Genomic DNA, 10,557 nt, shown 5'->3' on the forward strand with positions numbered 1-10,557 from the left:
CCCGCCACCTCTTCGTCCTAGCTCTGGCTCCCACGTGCAATCTCCCTAGCCTGCTCTCAGCCCCACTCCCACCTTGCTGGCCCTGCTTTTGTACCTCCAGTGCTGGACTTGGCCACCCACCTGTGTCATCCTGAACCTGGACAGGTGTGGATGACTAAGCCTGGTGAAATTCGTCCCCGCACACGCTTGGAGTTCGCCTCCTTGGCTGTGGTCCCCGAGCCATGCCACCAGCTCCCAGTCTTCGATCCTCTGCACAGCCTCTGGCTCAGTCACTAATTACTCTCTCTGGCCCCGTGGGTCTCAGACTGAGGCCCCCCTCTCACACTGGGGCCTTTGTCCCAGCTCCTACTAACTACCTGTGGTAGGAGTGGCTCTGTGTTCAGGAAAAGGCAAATGAAAGACAAACGACCAAGCGAGGCCATCCCCGCCCCTCCCTGGCTGGCTCATGACTCATTCTGAGTGGACCAAGTACAACTCAGGGTCTCTTTCTTCATTCTCCTGCACGCACAAGCAGGGAAGAGGAGGCCTGTTCGTTTCTCCTTTCTTCTTAAAGGCCCTCCTTCTGCATCCTCAATAAACAGCAATGATCTGATGCCTTGGCCTCTTGAGTAGTTAAGGTGTGCACAAGGACCTCAGTCCAGATGCTCATGTGAGCAGACACCACAAACCCACACGGACACACTACACCACTGCATATCGCCTGTGCAGCCTGTATTTCCAGGTTAATCTTCTCTGTAGAGCAGAAAAAGAAGACGTTCTCAGACCACACATAGCAGAGGGGCTGGAAGCACTTCTGGGGCTGCAGGGAGGTGAAGCGCGGACAGTTTGGGAAGAGGGCAGGAGAAGGCATGGGGAGAAGAAAGGAAACCATAGAGAGGGGGTGTGTACAGCCTGGTTTGTTGTTTTCAACAAAAGTGTTATATGTGACCACTGGCAGAAACGGTCCTGCTCCTGACAGGGGTCCTGGCCTCTTCTGGAGAACTGGATCTTTCCTAGAGGGAAGGTAGGGGCTTGGTGGACAGGTATCTGCCTTTGTTCAGCCTGTTCCTCACTCTCACCGTCCTGGCCTTCCGGGGGGGGCGTGTCTCCAAGGAAGGGTGAAGCTGGTGGGAACCACACATGCTGGCCCCACTGTTAGAAAATCTAAGATAGGGAACCAGAGTTCTGCGAACCTGAGCCTGGACTGAGGGGGAGTGAGATGGGGGAGGGGCAGATTGTGAAATTTAGTGACTATGCAGTTGGTACCTCTCCAGACACCTGTTCACCCTGGAACTACTGTTGGGGTGGCCAGTCCTGCCCTGTGGTGAGGAGGGCTGGAAGGAGGAGAGATGGACAGATTCTCCAGTGACCAGCAAGAGCAAGCAAAACTCAGCTGGGAAGTCTTTGGGAGTCCAAAGGGTTTGCAGAGATGGAGGTGGAGGGATTGGAGGATGGGATGGAAGGGCTGCGCTGAAGGATTGAACCTGAGAGTAGTGGTTGGGGCTTAAGACAAGGCTGCAGGGCCAGGCTTGAGCAACCCACTCCAGGAGGCGACCATCAGCTGCCCTCAACCAGGAAGTCAACACCACCATTCAGTAGGTGTCGGTAGAGGAGGGCAAGCAGATCAAGACTCAGAAGCAAGTTTTGCTTCCCCGGTTGACAGGGTGAGGCCAGTGTCTGTCCTAACCTGTACACAAACACTAACCTCTACCCTAACACGTAAACTAACCAAAACCCGTTGTCGTACCCTAAGCTGAACCCTAAACCATACCCATTCCCTAATCCTAAACCTAATCCTAAACCTTACACTAACCCGAAACCTAATCTTAACCTGTACACTAACACTAACCCGTACCCTACCACGTGCCCTAACCCTAACCCGTTGTCGCACTCTAACCTGTACCCTAAACTGTACCCGTTCCCTAACGCTAACCCTAAACCTAACCTTAACTGTAAACCTTACCCTAAACTGTACACTATTCCTAATGCATACACTAACACTAACCCGTACCCTAACACGTACCCTAACCCTAACCCGTTGTCGTACACTAACCTGTACCCTAAACCATACCCATTCCTAATCCTAACACTAATCCTAACCCTAACACTTACCCTAACACGTACCCTAATCCTAACCTGTATAATGAAACTAACCCATACCCTAACACGTACCCTAACCTTAACCCGTTGTCATACACTAACCTGTACCCTAAACGTACCCATTCCCTAAACCTAACCCTAACTCTAAACGTAACACGTACCCTAACCCGTACACTAATCCTAACCTGTACACTAACACTAAACCGTACCCTAACACATACCTTAAACAAAATTTGTTGTCGTACGCTAAACTGTACCCTAAAACATACACGTTCCAAAACACTAACCCTAAATTTAATCCTTACCCTAACCTGTACCCTAATCCTAACCTGTACACTAACACAAAATCGTACCCTAATGTATACTCTAACATTATTCAGTTGACGTACACTAACCTGTACCCTAAACCGTAACCGTTGCCTAACCCTAACCTTAACCCTAACCCTAAATTTAACCCTAACCTGTAACCTAATCCTAACCCATACATTAACACTAACCTGTACCATAACACGTAACCTAACCATAACCCATTGTCGTACCCTAGCCTGTACCCTAAAAAGTACCCGTTACCTAACCGTAAGCCTAACACTAACCCTAACCCTTACCCTAAACCATACCCTAATCCTAACACGTACATTAGCACTAACATGAACCCTAACACATACTCTAACACTAACCCATGGTCATACATTAACATGAACCCTAAACAGTACCCATTCCCTAACCCTAACCCTAACCCTAACACTTACCCTAAACCAGACACTAATCCTAACCCGTACACTAACACTAATCCGTACCCTAACACGTATCCTAAACCTAACTCGCTGTCGTACACTAAACTGTACCCTAAACCATACCCATTCCTAATACTAACACTAATCCTAACTGTAACACTTACCCTAAACCGTATCTTAATCCTAACCCGTATAATAACACTAACCTGTACACTAACACATACCCTAACCTTAACCCGCTGTCATACCCTAACCTGTACCCTAAAGCGTTCCCACTCCCTAACCTAATCCTAACTCTAACCCCTAAAACTGACCCTAACCATACAATAAACCAAAAATGTACACTAACGCTAATCGGTAACCTAACAGGTACCCTAAACCTAATTCATTGTCGTACACTAACCTGTACCCTAAATCGTACCTGTACCCTAACCCTAACCATAACCCTAACCCTAATCCTAACACGTACCCGAAGCCTTACCCTAACCTGTACCCTAATCCTAACCCGTACACTAACACTAAACCGTACCCTAACACGTACACTCACCTTAAACCGTTGTCATACCATAACCTGTACTCTAAATCATACCAGTTCCCTAATCCAAAGCCTAACCCTAACCATAACCCTAACCCTTATACGAAGCCTTACCCTAACCTGTACCCGAATGCTAACCTGTACACTAACACTATCTCTTACCCTAACACGTACGCTAACCCTAAAATGTTGTGGTACCCTAACCTGTACCCTGAACCATACCCGTTCCCTAACCGTAACCGTAACCCTAACACTAACACTTACCTGAAGCCTTACCCTAACCTGTAACTTAATCCTAAACCGAACACTAACACTAACCCGTACCCTAACACATATGCTAAACCTAAACCATTGTCGTACCCTAACCTGTACCCTGAAGCGTACCCGTTACCTAACCCCAACCTTAACCCTTACCCTAACACTAACCCGAACACTAACCCTATCCCGTACACTAACATCAACCCATACCCTGACACGTACGCTAAACCTAAACCATTGTAATACACTAACCTGTGCAACAAACTGTACCCTTTCCCTAAACCTAACCCTAACCCTAACCATAACCCTAACACTTACCTGAAGCCTTACCATAAAACGTCGCCAAATCCTAACCTGTATGCTAACAGTAACCCGTACCCTATCACGTACGCTCACACTAAACCATTGTCGTACCCTAACCTGTACTCTAAACCGTCCCCGTCCCCTAACCCTAACCCTAACCCTAGCCCTTACCCGAAGCCTTACCCTAACCCGTCCCTTAATCCTCACCCGTACACTAACACTAACACAATCCCTCACTCGTACGCTCACTCTAAACCGTTGTCGTATCCTAACCTGTCCCCCAAACCGTCCCCGTCCCCGTCCGCTAACACTAACCCTAACCCTAACCCTTACCAGAAGCCTTACCCTACCCGTCCCCTAATCCTAACCCGTACGCTTACACTAACCCGTGCCCTCACACGTACGCTCACCCTAAAACTTTGTCGTACACTAACCTGTCCCCTATACCGTCCCCGTCCCCGTCCTTTAACCCTAACCCTAACCCTAACCCTAACCCTTACCCGAAGCCTTAACCTAACCCCTCCCCTAATCGAAACCCGTATGCTAACACTAACCCGTGCCATCACACGTACGCTCACCCTGAACCACTGTCGTACCCTAACCTGTACCCTAAACCGTCCCCGTCCCCTAAGCCTAACGCTAACGCTAACCCTAACCCTAACCCTTACCCGAAGCCTTACCCTAACCCGTCCCCTAATCCTAACCCGTACGCTAACACTAACCCGTGCCCTCACATGTACGCTCACCCTACACCGTTGTCGTACCCTAACCTGTCCCCTAAACCATCCCCATCCCCGTCACCAAACCTAACCCTAACCCTAACCCTTACCCGAAGCCTTACCCTAACCCATCCCCTAATCCTAACCCGTACGCTAACACTAACCCGTGCCCTCACACGTACGTTCACCGTAAACCGTTGTCGTACCCTAACCTGTCCCCTCAACTGTCCCCGTCCCCTAACCCTAACCCTAACCCTAACCCTAACCCTAACCCTTACCCGAAGCCTTACCCTAACCCATCCCCTAATCCTAACCCGTACGCTAACACTAACCCGTGCCCTCACACGTACGCTCACCCTAAACCGTTGTCGTACCCTACCCTGTCCCCTAAACTGTCCCCGTACCCTAACCCTAACGCTAACCCTAACCCTAACACTAATCCTTACCCGAAGCCTTCCCCTAACCCGTCCCCTAATCCTAACCTGTACGCTAACACTAACCCGTGCCCTCACACGTACGCTCAACCTAAACCGTTGTCGTACCCTAACCTGTCCCCTAAACCATCCCCGTCCCCGTCCCCTAACCCTAACCCTAACCCTTACCCGAAGCCTTACCCTAACCCGTCCCCTAATCCTAACCCGTACGCTAACACTAACCCATGCCCTCACACGTACGCTCACCCTACACCGTTGTCGTACCCTAACCTGTCCCCTAAACCGTCCCCGTCCCCTAACCCTAACCCTAACCCTAACCCTAACACTTACCCGAAGCCTTACCCTAACCCGTCCCCTAATCGTAAACTGTATCCTAACACTAACCCGTGCCCTCACACGTACGCTCACCGTAAACCATTGTCGTACCCTAACCTGTCCCCTAATCCGTCCCCGTCCCCTAACCCTAACCCTAACCCTAACCCTTACCCGAAGCCTAACCCTAACCCGTCCCCTAATCCTAACCCGTACGCTAACACTAACCCGTGCCATCACACGTACGCTCACCCTAAACCGTTGTCGTACCCTAACCTGTCCCCTAAACTGTCCCCGTCCCCTAACCCTAACCCTAATCCTAACTCTAACCCTTACCCGAAGCCTTACCCTAACCCATCCCCTAATCCTAACCCGTAGGCTAACACTAACCATGCCCTCACACGTACGCTCACCCTAAACCGTTGTCGTACCCTAACCTGTACCCTAAACCGTCCCCGTCCCCTAATCCTAACCCTAACCCTAACCCTAACCGTTACCCGAAGCCTTACCCTAACCCGTCCCCTAATCCTAACCCATACGCTAACACTATCCCGTGCCCTCACACGTATGTTCACCTTAAACCGTTGTCGTACCCTAACCTGTCCCCTAAACAGTCCCCGTCCCCTAACCCTAACCCTAACCCTAACCCTAACCCTAACCCTAACCCCTACCCAAAGCTTTACCCTAACCCGTCCCCTAATCCTAACGTGTACGCTAACAGTAACACGTGCCCTCACACGTACGCTCACCCTAAACTGTTGCCGTACCCTAACCTGTCCCGTAAACCCTCCCCGTCCCCTAACCCTAACCCTAACCCTAACCCTTACCCGAAGCCTTACCCTAACCCGTCTCCTTATCCTAACCCGTACACTAACACTAACCCGTTTCCTCACATGTACGCTCACCCTAAACCGTTGTCGTACCCTAACCTGTCCCCTAAACCGTCCCCGTCCCCGTCCCCATCCCCGTCCCCTAACCCTAACCTTTACCCGAAGCCTTACCCTAACCCGTGCCTAATACTAACCCGTACGCTAACACTAACCCGTGCCCTCACACGAACGCTCACCCTAAACAGTTATCGTACCCTAACCTGTCCTCTAAACCGTCCCCGTCCCCTAACCCTAACCCTAACCGTAACCCTAACCCTAACCCTTACCCGTAGCCTTACCCTAACCCATCCCCTAATCCTAACCCGTACGCTAACACTAACCCGTGCCCTCACACGTACGCTCACCTTAAACAGTTGTCGTACCCTAACCTGTCCCCTAAACCGTCCCCGTCCCCGTCCCCTAACCCTAACCCTAACCCTAACCGTAACCATAACCCTTACGCGAAGCCTTACCCTAACCCGTCCCCTAATCCTAAACCGTGCGCTAACACTAACCCGTGCCCTCACACGTACGCTCACCCTAAACCGTTGTCGTACCCTAACCTGTCCCCTAAACCATCCGCGTCCCCTAACCCTAACCCTAACCCTAACCCTAACCCTAATCCTTACCCGAAGCCTTACCCTAACCCGTCCCCTAATCCTAACCCGTACGCTAACACTAACCCGTGCCCTCACACGTACGCTCACCCTAAACCGTTGTCGTACCCTAACCTGTACCCTAAACCATCCCCGTCCCCTAACCCTAACCCTAACCCTAACCCTAACCCTAACCCTTACCCGAAGCCTTACCTTAACCCGTCCCCTAATCCTAAGCCGTACGCTAACACGAACCCGTGCCCTCACACGTACGCTCACTCTAAACCGTTGTCGTACCCTAACCTGTCCCCTCAGCCGTACCTGTTCCCTAACCCTAACCCTAACCCTAACCCAAACCCTATCCCTAACCTGAAGCCTTACCCTAACACGTACCCTAAACCTAACCCACACACTAACACTAACCCATACCCTAACACGTACGCTAACTGTAAACCATTGTTATACCCTAACCTATACCCTAAATCGTACCCGTTCCCTATCCCTAACCCTAACCCTAACCATATCCCTTACATGAAGCCTTACCCTAACCCGTACCCTAATCCTAAACTTTGCATTATCACTGACCTGTACGCTTACACGTACACTAACCCTAAACCGTTGTCGTACCCGAAACTGTACCCCATACCGTACCCATTACAAACCCTAACCCTAACCCTGACATGAAACCCTACCCGAATCCTTACCCTAACCCGTACCCTAATCCTAACCCGTACACTAACACTAACAAATACCCTGCAACGTACGCTAAACCTAAATTGTTGTCACACACTAAACTGTACCCTAAACCGTACCCATTCCGTAGGCCTAACCCTAATGCTTACCTTAACCCTATCCCTTACCAGAAGCCTTACCCTAACCCGTACCCTAATCTTAACGCATACAATAACAGTAAACATCACCCTAACACTTACACTAACCCTAAATCATTTTCGTACCCTAAACTGTACCCTAAACTGTACGTGTTCCCTAAACTTAACCATAACCCTAATCCTAACCCTAACCATTACCCGAACCCTTACCCTAACCTGTACCCTAATCCTAACACTTAAACTAACACTAACCTGTACCCTAACACGTACGCTAACCAAAACAATTGTCGTTCTCTAACCTGATCCCTAAGCCGTACCCATTCCCGAAACCTAACCCTAACCGTAACCCTAACACTAACCCTAACCCAATCCCTTACCTGAAGCCTTACACTAACCCGTACCCTAATCCTAACCCGTACACTAACACTAACCTGTAATGTAACACATACACTAACCCTAACACATTGTCGTACCCTAATCTGTACCTTAAACCGTACCTGTTCCCTAACCCTAACCCTAACCCTAACCCTAAACATTACCCAAAGCTTTACCCTCACCCGTACCCTAATCCTAACCCGTACACTAAAACTAACCCGTACCCTAACACGTACGCTAACACTAAACTGTTGTCGTACCCTAACCTGTACCCTAAACCGTACCCATTCCCTAACCCTAACCCTAACACTAACCCTAACCCTAACACTTACCCGAAACCTTATCCTAACCTGTACCTTAATCCTAACCTGTACACTAACAATAACCCGTACCCTAACACATATGCTAACCCTAAACCGTTGGCATACCCTAACCTGTACCCTAAACCATATCCGTTTTCTAACCCTAACACTAACCCTAATCCTAACCCTTAACTTAAGTCTTATGCTAACCCGTACCCTAAACCTAACCCGTACACTAACACTAACACGTACCTTAACACGTACACTCACCGTAAACATTTGTAGTACCCTAACCTGTACCCTAAACCATATCCATTCCCTAACCCTAACCCGAATCATTACCCTAACATATACCCTAATCCTAACCCATACACTAACACTAGCCCATACCCTACCACTTACACTAATGCTAAATCCTTGTAGTACCCTAACCTGTATCCTAAACTGTAACTATTCCCTAATCCTAACCTTAACCCTAACTTTTACCCTAACCCGAACCTAATCCTAACCCGTACAGTAACACTAACACTTATCCTAACACGTACGCTACCCCTAAACGTTTTCATACCCTAACCTCTACCCTAAGCTGTACTCGTTCCCTAACACTAACCCTAACCCTAAGCCTTACCCAAAGCCTTATCCTTACCCGTACCCTAATCCTAACCCATACACTAACACTAACTCGTACCCTAAGACATACGCTAAACCTAGACCTTTGTCATACACTATCCTGTACCCTAAACCGTATCAGTTCCCAAACCGTAACCCTAACCCTAACCCTTACCCGAAGCCTTACCTTAACCCGAACCCTAATCCTAACCCGTACAGTAACACTAACCCTTATCCTAACACGTACGCTAACCCTATACCATTGTCATACACTAACCTGTACGCTAAGCCATACCCTTTCCCTAATCGTAACACTAACCCTAACCCTAACCCTTACCTGAAGCCTTACTCTAACCCGTACTCTAATCCTAACCCGTACACTAACGCTAAACTGTACCTTAACACGTACGCTAAGCCTATACCTTTGTCATACCGTAACCTGTACCCTAAACCGTACCCGTTCCCTAACCCTAACCCTAACCCTAACCCTTACCCAAAACCTCACCCTCACCCGTACCCTAATCCTAACTCATCCACTAACAATAACCCATACCCTAACACGTACACTAACCCTAAATCATTGTCATACCCTATACTGTACCCTAAACCGTACCCGTTCCCTAACCCTAAACCTAACCCTAACCCTAACCCTTACCTGAAGCCTTACCCTAACCTGTACCCTAATCCTAACCTGTACACTAACACTAACCCATACCCTAACACTTACACTAACGCTTAATCATTGTCATACCCTAACCTGTACCCTAAACTGTAACTGTTCCCTAATCCTCACCCTAACCCTAACATTTACCCTAACCCAAACCTAATCCTAACCCGTACAGTAACACTAACACTTATCCTAACACGTATGCTACCCCTAAACCGTTGTCGTACCCTAACCTCTACCCTGACCCGTACCGGTTCCCTAACACTAACCCTAACCCTAACCCTAGCCATTACCCGAAGCCTTATCCTTACCCATACCCTATTCCTTACCCATACACTAACACTAACCAGTACCCTAACATGTACGCTAACCCTAAACCTTTGTCGTACCCTATCCTGTACCCTAAACCATAACCGTTCCCTAACCCCAACCCTAACCCTAACCCTAACCCTTACCCGAAGCCTTACCTTAACCCGAACCCTAATCCTAACCCGTACAGTAACACTAACACTTATCCTAACATGTATGTTAACCCGCTACCGTTGTCGTATCTTAACCTGTATGCTAAGCCGTACCCTTTCCCTAACCCTAACCCTAACGCTAACCCTAACCGTAACCCTAACCCTAACCGTAAACCTCACCCTAACCCATACCTTAATCCTAACCTGTACAGGAACACTAACCCGTACCCTAACACGTACCCAACACTAACACATTGTTTTACCCTAACCTGAATCCTAAAGCAAACCCGCTCCCTAACCCTAACCCTAACCCTATCCCTTACCCTAAACTGTACCCTAATCCTAACACGTACACTAACACTATCCCATACCGTAACATGTACCATAACCCTAACCCATTTTTGTACCCTAACCTGTACCCTAAACCATACTTCTTACCTAACCATAACCCTACCCATAACCCTAACACTTACC

This window comes from Tursiops truncatus, chromosome 11, assembly GCF_011762595.2.
Source record: "Tursiops truncatus isolate mTurTru1 chromosome 11, mTurTru1.mat.Y, whole genome shotgun sequence".
NCBI lineage: Eukaryota > Metazoa > Chordata > Mammalia > Artiodactyla > Delphinidae > Tursiops > Tursiops truncatus.